Source organism: Procambarus clarkii, chromosome 49 (assembly GCF_040958095.1).
Source record: "Procambarus clarkii isolate CNS0578487 chromosome 49, FALCON_Pclarkii_2.0, whole genome shotgun sequence".
Classification (NCBI taxonomy): domain Eukaryota; kingdom Metazoa; phylum Arthropoda; class Malacostraca; order Decapoda; family Cambaridae; genus Procambarus; species Procambarus clarkii.
In genome coordinates, this window is record NC_091198.1 from 29,578,654 (window position 1) to 29,594,860 (window position 16,207).

At 37.2% G+C, this 16,207-nt stretch overlaps 1 protein-coding gene across 1 annotated transcript in view; it reads right to left on the bottom strand.

The window, feature by feature from the left end:
* Nucleotides 1-16,207, bottom strand: part of LOC138351364 (uncharacterized) — a 173,617-nt gene that overhangs the window by 136,787 nt on the left and 20,623 nt on the right. The window lies entirely within an intron of this gene.

Genomic DNA, 16,207 nt, shown 5'->3' on the forward strand with positions numbered 1-16,207 from the left:
CTTATCCAATTTATGCCCATTGTTTCATGTTCTGTCTCATGTTGATACGTTTAATGGCCTATTAATATCCCTCCTTTATCATGTCCATTCAGTCACAGCTCTGTCAAATCACCTCTATTTCTTCGCCTTTCTAGAGAATGTAATGCAAGCTTTGACAATTTTTCTTCGGAGATTGCTTATTGAGCATAGGGCAAAAATAAAAATGAAAACCCACTATCATCTATTTGTATGAAAACAGTCCCCTGCCAGGTGTGGTGATTTCAAAGCAATTTGAGTAATAATCCAATATTGCTGCATAAATGCACAAATATATTTGCACGTGCATAAATATATATGCACATCTCACATTCGCTCAAAACACACCTCCCACACCTTACTGTAGCATATAACAGATCCAAAATACTCATTCAGTAAAAGCAACCCTCTCATGTTTTGAAATAAGGCCTTCTGCAGTTACCTTCTTTTCTGACGTCATCATCCCTAATGCGGCGAGAGGCGCCAACGTGGTAAATGTGGATCCCAGGAGGTTCACACATAAGTGTGAACTCTGAATCAGGCTTAATACCTCAACTGTACTCTGTGCTTCATCAGAGTCGATATTCAGCTACATTGGCTCGTATTTTCGCTCATTGCTCCTATTTTCTGATATTTATACACCCGATCAAACCATCCTAACCTAACTTATTATATATAACAAACAAATACATTCTACAGAGCAGTTGTTGTTGTTGTTTATCGACGTCCCGAAAAGCGACCTCAGGTATAGGGATAAGATATTGTTGACCATTAGCATATAAGTGTCAAGGTATCACAGCACGCGACTACTATGTATGACGTCACCATGATGACCAATGCGACCTTTGGCGTCCTACTAGCATGTGTATTTAATGTTATTATTCAAAAATGGCTAAACTATCCATCCCCCTACCTAACCTAATCAGAGGATAAAGAATATGCATTTTAGTCATCCGCAACTATAACCATTCATTATGCAGTGTTAAGTTCAAAACTCAAATAGATGCCCAAATGTTGTACTGCAATTTAAGCAGAATCGTACATCTGGCAGCAAAGCAGGTGAGCTGAACATAAGAATAAAGGTAACTGCAGAGGTCCTATTGGCCCATACGAGGCAGCTCCTATATATTTCCACCAATCTCATTCATATACCCTATGCTTAAAGCAACCAAGGGATCCCACTTAAAGTATTAGTTTGCAATAATAGTTTTAATAAATAGCTCTTATTCTAGTTTTATACACAACAGCAATTATGAAACCCTATAGCTAGATATTCTACTATAATCCACAAGTAGTTACCACACATCTGGCAGCAAAGCAGATTAGTAGCTTTGTTCATAGGCTAGTCAACTGTCCTCACATCCATCAAATAGCTATCCAAATGTCGCACCTCAATTCATCCATCTAACAACTCAGCTGGATGTTAGCCACTATATTCATAGGCTAATCATTTCTACGCCTCAAAAAAAATCCTAGTCTTGCTACGCAAATCAGCTAACTTGTTTCTAAACCAACACTCGCAAATACAATCATATTAACCTACACATACTCCACAGCCTATGCATTCATAGAGAATGGCCTAGTTTTTTTCCACCATTTCCCCTATTAATCAGATGTAATTTATGCCATACACAGAAAATACAACATTTACACACTAAATATGTCATTTATGCACAAAATATATTATTTACACTCAAAATATACCATCACACAAAAAATATGACATTTACATACAAAATATGTCAGTTGCACACAAAAATATACCATTTACGCAATATTGCATGAACGCTCAGAGTAAGACATTTACACAAAGTACAGTATTTGCACAAATATATCAAAATGCTTATGCATTTAGACAATCAAAAATGCGCTTTCACTAAAATTCCACAATTCCACATACATAATTTTCACAAAATACCCATACATTGTCTCATAAACCAAAATACACTTACACCATTAAGATCTATTTTTTCAGATTACAGAGCTTACACAAAATACACAATTTGCACACAAAAATACAGTTGCACCAGTTCCACGTCAACAAATTAAAAACACAGCTTGCATAAATGCACTATTAGCACAAAAATTATTATAAAACATGGACAATTATTACACAATTTGTGTAATTATTATACATCTTTGCACAATTAATAAAAGAAAACTTGCTATATAATTACTCAACTTGCGCAATGACAATCAATACACAAAGGTATAAATAAACAATTCGTCCATATGCAATTACACAACATGCGCAATTAATACACAACTTTCACAAATATTTAACATCTTTCATAATTATTACACAACTTGCACAAATACATATCTAGCACAAGTACGTACAATACATAACTAGACCAAATATGAAAATGCACAACTAGCATAAATACACGATTTAAACAAATACAATTGCGACATTTACACAACTTGCTCAAAAATAAAATCAATACACTACTTACCAAAATATGAACAATACATAACTAGCACATATTCATTAAATACACAACTACGCAATTTCCACAAATACACATACAAAATACATACAATTAATACATACAATTTGCACAAAACAATAAACAATTTATGGAAATATAATCAATACATAATTGCAATAATCATACAACTTATGCAAAATACATAATCTGCACAATTAATACACAAGTATATTAATTGTGCTATATATGTACAAATACAAACACAACCAACTAGGTCAAACAATACACAATTTGCATGATATTTTTCTGAGTATATTTAGGACATTAATTATAATATTCTGAGTTTAACCAACTCCCCAAAAGTCAGAATTTCACATATAAAAATGGTACATATGACCTCCGATGAGCTCAATATAAAACACATTCTTTTTCCATTAAAATTTCAACATTATTAGTGCTAAACTATTCATCTAACATATGTCCATTTTTTTAATGTCTTATTAATACCTTTCTTGTTACATCCTCTCCAATCAGACCACCCATATTTATGTATTTATGCAAACCATCTAACAGACTTATTTGTTCTAGCCTTAGTTATGTTAGGGCAGGTGGGGTTAGGTGAAGTCAGTATTTTCTATGATAATTTTAGGCAAATTTGCTATATCTTATCAAAATGCATCCTGTTAAAACTTAAATTCGTCTAAATCCATCAAAAATATACTTATACTACGCAAATTTGACTAAATTCAACCTAGCAAAAGCTAAACTAACTAAATATGAGCATCCCATATCCTCACATACAAGCCTAAGTCGCCTCTGTCCATACATTGCATGAGTCTGCCATATAGCTCGAACCTCAAATAGGAAAATTTACACTATTTCATAAACATGCTAGTTCATTACCCCTAAGATATTATATATGTCCTTCCCTACACGACCTCACCTAATCTGACCTAGCATATCCAAACCTAGATTTAGTTCAAGTTGATGAAATTTAAGCTATGCCACTTAAATTCAATCTAATTTAAGGCAATTTCCACCAAATATACCCAAATGTTGTGTAACATAGCACTGCCTAAGCCCATTTTTACCCACATTTTCTCCTGTTCCATACTACCCTACACAACCTCACCTAACCTAACCTAGCATATTCAAACCTGGATTTGGTGAACGTCAGCGAAATGTAAGCTATCCCACATAAATTCGACCTAATTTAAGACAATTCCAACCAAATATATCCAAATGTTGTGTATCATAGCATTGCCAAAGCCCATTTTTTACCTACATTTTCTCCTATTCCATCCTACCCTACGCAACCTTACCTAACCTAACCTAGCATATCCAAACCTAGATTTGATTAAAGTCGGCGAAATTTAAGTTATCCCATATAAATTTGACCTAATTTAAGACAATTTCCACCAAATATGTTTTGGAACAGCACGGTCAAAGCTCATTTTAGCTGAGTTTTCACCTATTCCAACCTGCCCTAGACAACCCTACCCAGCCTCACCTGACATCCAAAGTTAGATTTGATTAAAGTTGGCCAAATTTATGCCTTTCCTACGTAAATTTAACCTAATTTAAGCCAATTTCCACCGAATATACCCAAATGTTCTGTATCTTAGCATAGCCAAAGTTCATTTCACCCAAGTTTTCACCTATTCCATCTTACCCTACTCAACCTTACCTAACCTGACCTAGCATATCCCAAGCTAGATTTGATTAAAGTTCGTGAAATTTATGCTTACTCACCAAAATTCAACCTAATTTAAGACAATTTCTACCAAATATACCCAAAATGTTTTGTTACATAGCACAGCCAAAGACCATTTTAGCCAAATTTTCACATATTCCAACCTACCCTACATAGCCTTTTCTATCCCTGACCTAGCAGATTTGATTAAAGTTGGGGAAATTTAAGCTATTGCCACCAAATCGGAGACAATTTCCACCAAATATGCCTAAATGTTGTGTATCATAGCACAGTCAAAGCCCATTTTACCCACATTCCATCTAATCTAATTCCATCTAAACCTGGATCTAACCTCTGATACAACATATACTCAAAGAAGTGATGTTTTTTGGATATGAACCTAAATGCCAGTGCCTAACCTGCAAGAGTCTTGGAGCTTTGTTGAATATTTTATAAATTTTCATCGAAAACTGAAGTTTTGGATATGAACCTATCCGCACTGTGCTTAACCTACTAGGTTCTTTGTTGAACATTGTAACCATATTCATAGAAAAGTGATGTTTTGGATATGGACCTAACAGCCCCTCTCCTTAACAATTTGGAATTGTGTTCAATATTATAGCTATTTTGTTGGGTAGGTGTTTTTGTTTTTACTCATCAACCCAACCGTCCTGGACCTAACCTCCCTTTATCTAACTTCAAATTTAACGTAAATATGGGAGGAACGTGTTGTTTGTGCATCAACCCAACCGCCCTGGACCTAACCTCCCTTTATCTAACTTCAAATTTATTGTAATTTTGGGAGGAAAGTGTAGTTTATGCATCAACCCAACCGCCCTGGACCTAACCTCTGATACACGGATCTTAGTTCAATATTACAACATATTCTTAGCATTTTTTTTCACATCAATATAACCATCCTTAACCTAATCTCTGTTATCTGAGGGTTGAATGGAAAATATGATAATAATGGGAATTTTCTCTACATCAGTTCAACTTAACCATCCTTAACCTAACCTTAGTTAGAAAGTGATATAAGTCACTAAAACTATTTAATTGCCATTTACCCAATGTTCCTTATCCTAACCCATAACCAAGGGGTTTAGACCCCCCCTTACCTCGAAATTATACTATATAATTAAGGTGGGAATATATTTTCACATATAAACCTAACATTCCCTATTTCACCCCTACAATTTTTTTATTGCCCCTATACTATAATTTCGAGGTAAGGGGGGGGGGGTCTAAACCCCTTGGTTATGGGTTAGGATAAGGAACATTGGGTAAATGGCAATTAAATAGTTTTAGTGAATTATATCACTTTCTAACTAAGGTTAGGTTAAGGATGGTTAAGTTGAACTGATGTAGAGAAAATTCCCATTATTATCATATTTTCCATTAACCCCTCAGATAACAGAGGTTAGGTTAAGGATGGTTATATTGATGTGAAAAAAAATGCTAAGAATATGTTGCAATATTGAACTAAGATCCGTGTATCAGAGGTTAGGTCCAGGGCGGTTGGGTTGATGCATAAACTACACTTTCCTCCCAAAATTACAATAAATTTGAAGTTAGATAAAGGGAGGTTAGGTCCAGGGCGGTTGGGTTGATGCACAAACAACACGTTCCTCCCATATTTACGTTAAATTTGAAGTTAGATAAAGTGAGGTTAGGTCCAGGACGGTTGGGTTGATGAGTAAAAACAAAAACACCTACCCAACAAAATAGCTATAATATTGAACACAATTCCAAATTGTTAAGGAGAGGGGCTGTTAGGTCCATATCCAAAACATCACTTTTCTATGAATATGGTTACAATGTTCAACAAAGAACCTAGTAGGTTAAGCACAGTGCGGATAGGTTCATATCCAAAACTTCAGTTTTCGATGAAAATATATAAAATATTCAACAAAGCTCCAAGACTCTTGCAGGTTAGGCACAGGCATTTAGGTTCATATCCAAAAAACATCACTTCTTTGAGTATATGTTGTATCAGAGGTTAGATCCAGGTTTAGATGGAATTAGATTAGATGGAATGTGGGTAAAATGGGCTTTGACTGTGCTATGATACACAACATTTAGGCATATTTGGTGGAAATTGTCTCCAATTTGGTGGCGATAGCTTAAATTTCCCCAACTTTAATCAAATCTGCTAGATCAGGGATTGATAAGGCTATGTAGGGTAGGTTGGAATATGTAAGAATTTGGCTAAAATGGTCTTTGGCTGTGCTATGTAACAAAACATTTTGGGTATATTTGGTAGAAATTGTCTTAAATTAGGTTGAATTTTGGTGAGTAAGCATAAATTTCACGAACTTTAATCAAATCTAGCTTGGGATATGCTAGGTCAGGTTAGGTAAGGTTGAGTAGGGTAAGATGGAATAGGTGAAAACTTGGGTGAAATGAACTTTGGCTATGCTAAGATACAGAACATTTGGGTATATTCGGTGGAAATTGGCTTAAATTAGGTTAAATTTACGTAGGAAAGGCATAAATTTTGCCAACTTTAATCAAATCTAACTTTGGATATGTCAGGTGAGGCTGGGTAGGGTTGTCTAGGGCAGGTTGGAATAGGTGAAAACTCAGCTAAAATGAGCTTTGACCGTGCTATGTTCCAAAACATATTTGGTGGAAATTGTCTTAAATTAGGTCAAATTTATATGGGATAACTTAAATTTCGCCGACTTTAATCAAATCTAGGTTTGGATATGCTAGGTTAGGTTAGGTAAGGTTGCGTAGGGTAGGATGGAATAGGAGAAAATGTAGGTAAAAAATGGGCTTTGGCAATGCTATGATACACAACATTTGGATATATTTGGTTGGAATTGTCTTAAATTAGGTCGAATTTATGTGGGATAGCTTACATTTCGCTGACGTTCACCAAATCCAGGTTTGAATATGCTAAGTTAGGTTAGGTGAGGTTGTGTAGGGTAGTATGGAACAGGAGAAAATGTGGGTAAAAATGGGCTTAGGCAGTGCTATGTTACACAACATTTGGGTATATTTGGTGGAAATTGCCTTAAATTAGATTGAATTTAAGTGGCATAGCTTAAATTTCACCAACTTGAACTAAATCTAGGTTTGGATATGCTAGGTCAGGTTAGGTGAGGTCGTGTAGGGAAGGACATATATAATATCTTAGGGGTAATGAACTAGCATGTTTATGAAATAGTGTAAATTTTCCTATTTGAGGTTCGAGCTATATGGCAGACTCATGCAATGTATGGACAGAGGCGACTTAGGCTTGTATGTGAGGATATGGGATGCTCATATTTAGTTAGTTTAGCTTTTGCTAGGTTGAATTTAGTCAAATTTGCGTAGTATAAGTATATTTTTGATGGATTTAGACGAATTTAAGTTTTAACAGGATGCATTTTGATAAGATATAGCAAATTTGCCTAAAATTATCATAGAAAATACTGACTTCACCTAACCCCACCTGCCCTAACATAACTAAGGCTAGAACAAATAAGTCTGTTAGATGGTTTGCATAAATACATAAATATGGGTGGTCTGATTGGAGAGGATGTAACAAGGAAGGTATTAATACGACATTAAAAAAATGGACATATGTTAGATAAATAGTTTAGCACTAATAATGTTGAAATTTTAATGGAAAAAGAATGTGTTTTATATTGAGCTCATCGGAGGTCATATGTACCATTTTTATATGTGAAATTCTGACTTTTGGGGAGTTGGTTAAACTCAGCATATTATAATTAATGTCCTAAATATACCCAGAAAAATATCATGCAAATTGTGTATTGTTTGACCTAGTTGGTTGTGTTTGTATTTGTACATATATAGCACAATTAATATACTTGTGTATTAATTGTGCAGATTATGTATTTTGCGTAAGTTGTATGATTATTGCAATTATGTATTGATTATATTTCCATAAATTGTTTATTGTTTTGTGCAAATTGTATGTATTAATTGTATGTATTTTGTATGTGTATTTGTGGAAATTGCGTAGTTGTGTATTTAATGAATATGTGCTAGTTATGTATTGTTCATATTTTGGTAAGTAGTGTATTGATTTTATTTTTGAGCAAGTTGTGTAAATGTCGCAATTGTATTTGTTTAAATCGTGTATTTATGCTAGTTGTGCATTTTCATATTTGGTCTAGTTATGTATTGTACGTACTTGTGCTAGATATGTATTTGTGCAAGTTGTGTAATAATTATGAAAGATGTTAAATATTTGTGAAAGTTGTGTATTAATTGCGCATGTTGTGTAATTGCATATGGACGAATTGTTTATTTATACCTTTGTGTATTGATTGTCATTGCGCAAGTTGAGTAATTATATAGCAAGTTTTCTTTTATTAATTGTGCAAAGATGTATAATAATTACACAAATTGTGTAATAATTGTCCATGTTTTATAATAATTTTTGTGCTAATAGTGCATTTATGCAAGCTGTGTTTTTAATTTGTTGACGTGGAACTGGTGCAACTGTATTTTTGTGTGCAAATTGTGTATTTTGTGTAAGCTCTGTAATCTGAAAAAATAGATCTTAATGGTGTAAGTGTATTTTGGTTTATGAGACAATGTATGGGTATTTTGTGAAAATTATGTATGTGGAATTTTAGTGAAAGCGCATTTTTGATTGTCTAAATGCATAAGCATTTTGATATATTTGTGCAAATACTGTACTTTGTGTAAATGTCTTACTCTGAGCGTTCATGCAATATTGCGTAAATGGTATATTTTTGTGTGCAACTGACATATTTTGTATGTAAATGTCATATTTTTTGTGTGATGGTATATTTTGAGTGTAAATAATATATTTTGTGCATAAATGACATATTTAGTGTGTAAATGTTGTATTTTCTGTGTATGGCATAAATTACATCTGATTAATAGGGGAAATGGTGGAAAAAAACTAGGCCATTCTCTATGAATGCATAGGCTGTGGAGTATGTGTAGGTTAATATGATTGTATTTGCGAGCGTTGGTTTAGAAACAAGTTAGCTGATTTGCGTAGCAAGACTAGGATTTTTTTTTGAGGCGTAGAAATGAATATATAGCCACTATATGAATATAGTGGCTAGCATCCAGCTGAGTTGCTAGATGGATGAATTGAGGTGCGACATTTGGATAGCTATTTGATGGATGTTGTCATGTTCACAGAAAATGGTACCATCCGTTTTCTATGTGCGGCGGCTGGGACGCCAGAGAGAAGGAAGGTAAACAAGAGCGTACAGGACGCCAGCCAAGCTTGGTAGCTACTAGCCATGTAATCATATTAAGTATTAAAGTCAGTAACCAAGTCATGACTTTACATCAACCCTACAGCCAAGACTTCCTCAGTAACACACAAACACCACATTGGCGACGAGGATGAACTGTGAACGCAGGTATTTGTTCAGTTTCAAACACAAGGGAGAAGCATGCTGCCTGGAGGAGGAAGAGAAGCTGTGAGCGCCATACCCGATGCTGTATGCTAACCGATGCTGTGTGCTAACCAATGCTGTGTGCTAAACGATGCTGTGTGCTAACCAATGCTGTGTGCTACCCAAGCTGTGTGCTACCCAAGCTGTGCTGAAGAAACTGTGTACTGAGGAATCTGCCGACGTTGTATACGAAACGACACTTTGATGTGTACAAAACCTGATGTTTTGGTTACGAAACGACGCTTCGTGCTGCAAAATTCATCACACTGAACCAACTGCTGTACCGACTGCTGCTGTACCAACTGCTGTGCCAACTGCTGTGCTGCTGCTGTGAGTAGGAACAACACATGTACACAAGGGCTAGGTAAGAAGTCAGTTGCTGCTATATTGTGCACTGTTGTGAACTTTTGCATTAAAATGCTTGTGTGCTTTGCAAAATTAAAGTAATTACAGTGAATTCTTGACTAACATATACAGTGCAGTAAGTGTTTAATATTCTGAGGAACATTTAAGTGATAAGTTACATTTATTCAGTAAAAATGGCAAATATACCTCAGTTTCCTGCATTTGATCCTGACTGTGACCAGACAAACCTGTCACAGAGGTGGGTCAAATGGCTTAAAAGGTTTGAAAATTTGTTGATAGTTTCTGACATCAAAAGTGCTGAAAGAAAGCGTGCCTTTCTACTTCATTATGCAGGTGATAGAGTTTGTGACATCTTTGACACACTGAAAGACACTGGTGGTGCCAAAGATTATGACACTGCCAAAGCCAAACTAACAGAGCATTTCAAACCAAGGCAAAATACTGCAATGGAAATTATGCATTTCAGGAGAGCAAAACAACTCTCTAATGAAACTGTGGATCAATACCACACACGTCTGCAGGGTTTAGCAGCCCATTGTGAGTTTGCTGATGTTGACAAAGAAATCAAACAGCAAATAATTGAAACATGCACATCTACACGTCTCCGTCGAAGAGCTCGAGAACTTGTTGATGATGAAAGTTCTCTTACCAAGATACTGGATATTGCTCGTCGAATGGAAGATGCTGCACGTGATGCTCGTGTCATGGAGTGCAGTGCCAATAACGGTGCTGCCACTGTTACTAACAGTGATGAGGTATGTAAAGTTCAGGGAGGACATCGTAATCAAAGAAGATATCATGGCAAACCTAACAGTAAATTTAGCCGAGAACCACGTCACAACTGGGGTCAAGGAACAAGGCTCAAGCAGTCACAACGACCCACATCAGAGGGTGTCAACAATAAATGTTACAATTGTGGAGGAGACTACCCACACCAAGATAATGTTTGTCCTGCTCAAGGTAAGAAGTGCTATGAGTGTAGAAAACTAGGTCATTTTGGTGCTATGAGTCGTTCTGCACTAAAGAAACCACAGTCAATGAATAAAAGCACTGTACGAGGATCAGGTCATAGGGGTCGAGGTGGTAAACACAATATTGCACCTCATATCCAGAATGTTAATAATATACAAGACAACATTTCATTACAACCAGTCTCAGATGACAGTGAATGTGATTATACTTATGGAGTACAAGCAATCACAGAATGGAATGATCTTCCAAACAACCCAGAGACTATAGTATATATTGCTGGTATTTGTCTCAAAGTTCTTATTGACACTGGATCAAACATTGACACCATGGCTGAGTGCCACTATGAAAAATTTAGAAAACAGTTCCCAAAGCTAGAAAAATACAATGGTAAAGCCACTGCCTATGCTTCGAAGTTAGCCTTGCCAGTGATTGGAACTTTCACTGCAGAGATTAAGTCAAAGAATGCAATGCTCATTACTACATTCCATGTTGTTAGGAATGCAAAGGAGTCTTTACTCAGTTACAAGACTTCAACCAAATTGGGGCTACTTCAGCTTTCTAATGCTGTAGCAGTGGAATCTGCAAACAATGTTGATGGTATTGTTGCTGAATTTTCTGATCGATTTAAATCCATAGGTTGTTATACTGATAGCAAAGTACATCTGCATATCAACCCAGATGTAATTCCAGTTGCCCAACCACATCGCCGACAACCATTCCATACTCGCAAGAAAGTCGATGCTGAACTGGATAGGCTGATAGAACTAGATATCATTGAACCAGTAACAGGCCCAACACCATGGGTAAGCCCAATTGTCACTCCACCAAAGTCGAAGAATCCAGATGAGATACGCATTTGTGTGGACATGCGTGTTCCCAACAAGGCAATAATGCGTGAACGCCATCCTACACCGACTGTAGATGATATGATCTACCGCTTGAATGGTGCAACTATATTCAGCAAGTTAGATTTAAACAAGGGCTATCATCAGCTTGAACTTGATGATGAGAGTCGCTTCATCACAACGTTTACGACACATCGAGGTCTGTATAGGTACAAGCGCCTGAGTTTTGGTATTAACAGTGCTGCCGAGGTATTCCAGCACATCATCAGCCAGGTATTGCAAGATATACCTAATGCTGACAACATGTCTGATGACATCATTGTTTATGGCCGTACCCAAGCTGAACACAACAAAGCTCTTCGTGCAACATTGCAACGCTTACGAGAAAAGAATTTGACGCTAAGCCGAGCAAAGTGTGAGTTCAATCAACATAAAATTGAATTCTTTGGACATGTACTTAGTGACAAAGGTCTGTCTCCAGATCCTAAGAAAGTTGCAGATATCAAGAATGCTGCACCTCCTTCAACGTCCACTGAAGTACATAGTTTTCTGGGAATGGCAAACTACTGTTCTCGCTTCATTCCAGATTTTGCTACCATTACAAAGCCTCTACGTGAGCTCCTGAAGAAAAATGCATCATGGTACTGGAGCGATATCGAGCAAAATGCATTTGATGCTGTGAAAGATGCACTAGTAGAGAATGCGACTGCTGCATACTTTGATCCATCAATGGACACTGAGTTAACGGTGGATGCTAGTCCTGTTGGTTTAGGTGCTGTTTTAGCCCAACACAAACCTGGTCAACCAGATTCCAGAGTAGTAATTGCCTACGCCAGCCGTTCTCTCACAGATGTTGAGCAACGATACAGTCAGACAGAGAAGGAAGCTCTTGCTCTTGTATGGGGCTGTGAACACTTCAATGTGTATCTGCTTGGTGCACCCTTCACCACGATAGTCACTGACCACAAACCGTTGGAGACCATCTTCAATAATCCAAAGTCCAAACCACCAGCTCGCATTGAGAGATGGGCTCTTCGTCTGCAACCATACAACTTTACGGTGAAATACAAGCCGGGTGCAGGCAATCCCGCTGATTACATCAGTCGACATCCTGCCAACAGTTTCACCATCACCAAGCATCAGCAAGTTGCCGAGGAATATGTACACTCTGTAACCTGTGATGCAGTCCCTAAGGCTCTTACTCTTGATGAAATCCGTACTGCAACCCTAGAGGACCCAACTCTGCAAGCAACAGTGGATGCATTGACTAAGAAAAAGTTTCCACGCATCCCACCCTCAGGAGTTGACCAAGATGCATTCAAAGCACTTGAACGCATCCAGACAGAATTAAGTGTTACGCAACAACGCGACACTGTGCTGCGAGGTACTCGTATCGTTATTCCAGCTGTTCTCCAGCAACGTGCTCTGAAGCTTGCACATCAAGGACACCAAGGTCTTGTTAGGACCAAACAGCTGCTACGAGAAAAGGTGTGGTTTCCTGGCATTGATCATCAAGCAAAGGATATGCATGATGCCTGTGTCCCTTGCCAAGCTGCAGTGGATACTTCAAGACCAACACCTCTACAACCTTCACCACTACCTGCTGCACCATGGACGGAAGTATCAATGGACTTCTGCGGACCACTACCAACTGGAGAGTACTTGATGGTAGTCATTGATGATCACTCACGTTATCCAGAAGTAGAAATCATCAATTCCACATCTGCAAAGGCCGTCATCCCGAAACTTGACAAGATCTTTTCAAACTTTGGCATTCCTGAAGTTGTCAAGACGGACAATGGACCGCCATTCAATGGACAAGACTTTGTCAACTTTGCTGAGCATATTGGATTCAAACACCGCCGTGTGATGCCACTACATCCTCAAGCAAATGGAGAAGTTGAGAGATTCATGTAACCTCTCATGAAAGCGGTACGCTGTGCTCATGCCGAAGGACGATCCTGGAAACAAGCTATGTATGCTTTTCTCAGGAACTACCGTGCAACACCACATGGAACACTGGGCAAGTCGCCTGGCGAACTTTTATTTGGACGTCCTATGAGAATCGCACTACCCGTCATGCCAGCCGAGGTAACGGATAAACGTCTCGCTCAGAAGGATGCACTAGCCAAGGGCAAAATGAAAATTGCTCATGATCAACGTGCAAAGGAACAGTTCATAAAGGTTGGTGACACTGTTCTCGTTAAAAAGAAAAAAGAGGGAAAGTTAGATATGCCGTATGATACAAAACCATATAAAGTGATTAGTGTAAAAGGAACTATGGTAACAGCTAGTAATAGAGATCATAGTATAACACGTAATATGGCTTATTTCAAAGTGATTCCAACTAGTGTAGAAAATGATGAAGTGCAAAGTCGTGCAAAAGAAAAAGAAAAAAATAGTTATAACCCGACAAACAATTCATCAAGGGATGTTATTGCATTTAAGGACTCTCGTCCTAAACGTCATGTTAAACGCCCTACACGATTTGATGATTAATTGTGTTCCTATGTAATGAAAAGTATTTACTTATTGTGCTAAACTAAATTTAATATTGTTTGAATAATGCAGATATCTCATTCAATATTTTGTAACTTTGTAGTACAGTTTCTTTCATGTTTGTTTAACATTGCATATGTATTTTTAACATTGAAATCCTTTGTGGAAAAGATTAAGTTGTTTAAATTCTTTGTGTGCTTAATTAATGTTAAATGTATGCAGTATCTCTTGATATGGTAATAACTTACTTTGTGTCAATAACTTTGCTTTGTGCTACAAGTATGGTAGACATCCTGTATTCATTCTTTTTAAAGAAAAGGAGGGATGTCATGTTCACAGAAAATGGTACCATCCGTTTTCTATGTGCGGCGGCTGGGACGCCAGAGAGAGGGAAGGTAAACAAGAGCGTACAGGACGCCCGCCAAGCTTGGTAGCTACTAGCCATGTAATCATATTAAGTATTAAAGTCAGTAACCAAGTCATGACTTTACATCAACCCTACAGCCAAGACTTCCTCAGTAACACACAAACACCACAGATGTGAGGACAGTTGACTAGCCTATGATCAAAGCTACTAATCTGCTTTGCTGCCAGATGTGTGGTAACTACTTGTGGATTATAGTAGAATATCTAGCTATAGGGTTTCATAATTGCTGTTTTGTATAAAACTAGAATAAGAGCTATTTATTAAAACTATTATTGCAAACTAATACTTTAAGTGGGATCCCTTGGTTGCTTTAAGCATAGGGTATATGAATGAGATTGGTGGAAATATATAGGAGCTGCCTCGTATGGGCCAATAGGACCTCTGCAGTTACCTTTATTCTTATGTTCAGCTCACCTGCTTTGCTGCCAGATGTACGATTCTGCTTAAATTGCAGTACAACATTTGGGCATCTATTTGAGTTTTGAACTTAACACTGCATAATGAATGGTTATAGTTGCGGATGACTAAAATGCATATTCTTTATCCTCTGATTAGGTTAGATAGGGGGATGGATAGTTTAGCCATTTTTTAATAATAACATTAAATACACATGCTAGTAGGACGCCAAAGGTCGCATTGGTCATCTGGTGACGTCATACATAGTTGACTAGTCGCGTGCTGTGATACCTTGACACTTATACGCTAATGGTCAACAATATCTTATCCCTATACCTGAGGTCGCTTTTCGCGACGTCGATAAACAACAACAACTGGTCTGAAGAATGTATTTGTTTGTTATATATAATAAGTTAGGTTAGGATGGTTTGATCGGGTGTATGAATATCAGAAAATAGGAGCAATGAGCGAAAATATGAGCCAATGTAGCTGAATATCGACTCTGATGAAGCACAGAGTACAGTTGAGGTATTAAGCCTGATTAAGAGTTCACACTTATGTGTGAACCTCCTGGGATCCACATTTACCACGTTGGCGCCTCGCGCCGCATTAGGGATGGTGACGTCAGAAAAGAAAGTAACTGCAGAAGGCCTTATTTCAAAACATGAGAGGCTTGCTTTTACTGAATGAGTATTTTTTATCTGTTATATGCTACAGTAAGGTGTGGGAGGTGTGTTTTGAGCGAATGTGAGATGTGCATATATATTTATGCACGTGCAAATATATTTGTGCATTTATGCAGCAATATTGGATTATTACTCAAATTGCTTTGAAATCACCACACCTGGCAGGGGACTGTTTTCATACAAATAGATGATAGTGGGTTTTCATTTTTATTTTTGCCCTATGCTCAATAAGCAATCTCCGAAGAAAAAATTGTCAAAGCTTGCATTACATTCTCTAGAAAGGCGAAGAAATAGAGGTGACATGATAGAGCTGTGACTGAATGGACATGATAAAGGAGGGATATTAATAGGCCATTACACGTATCAACATGAGACAGAACATGAAACAATGGGCATAAATTGGATAAGTTTAAGATTTAGGGAAAAGTCCTGGTAAATACTGGTTAGGTAACAAGGGGAGAATGCTGAGATACATGA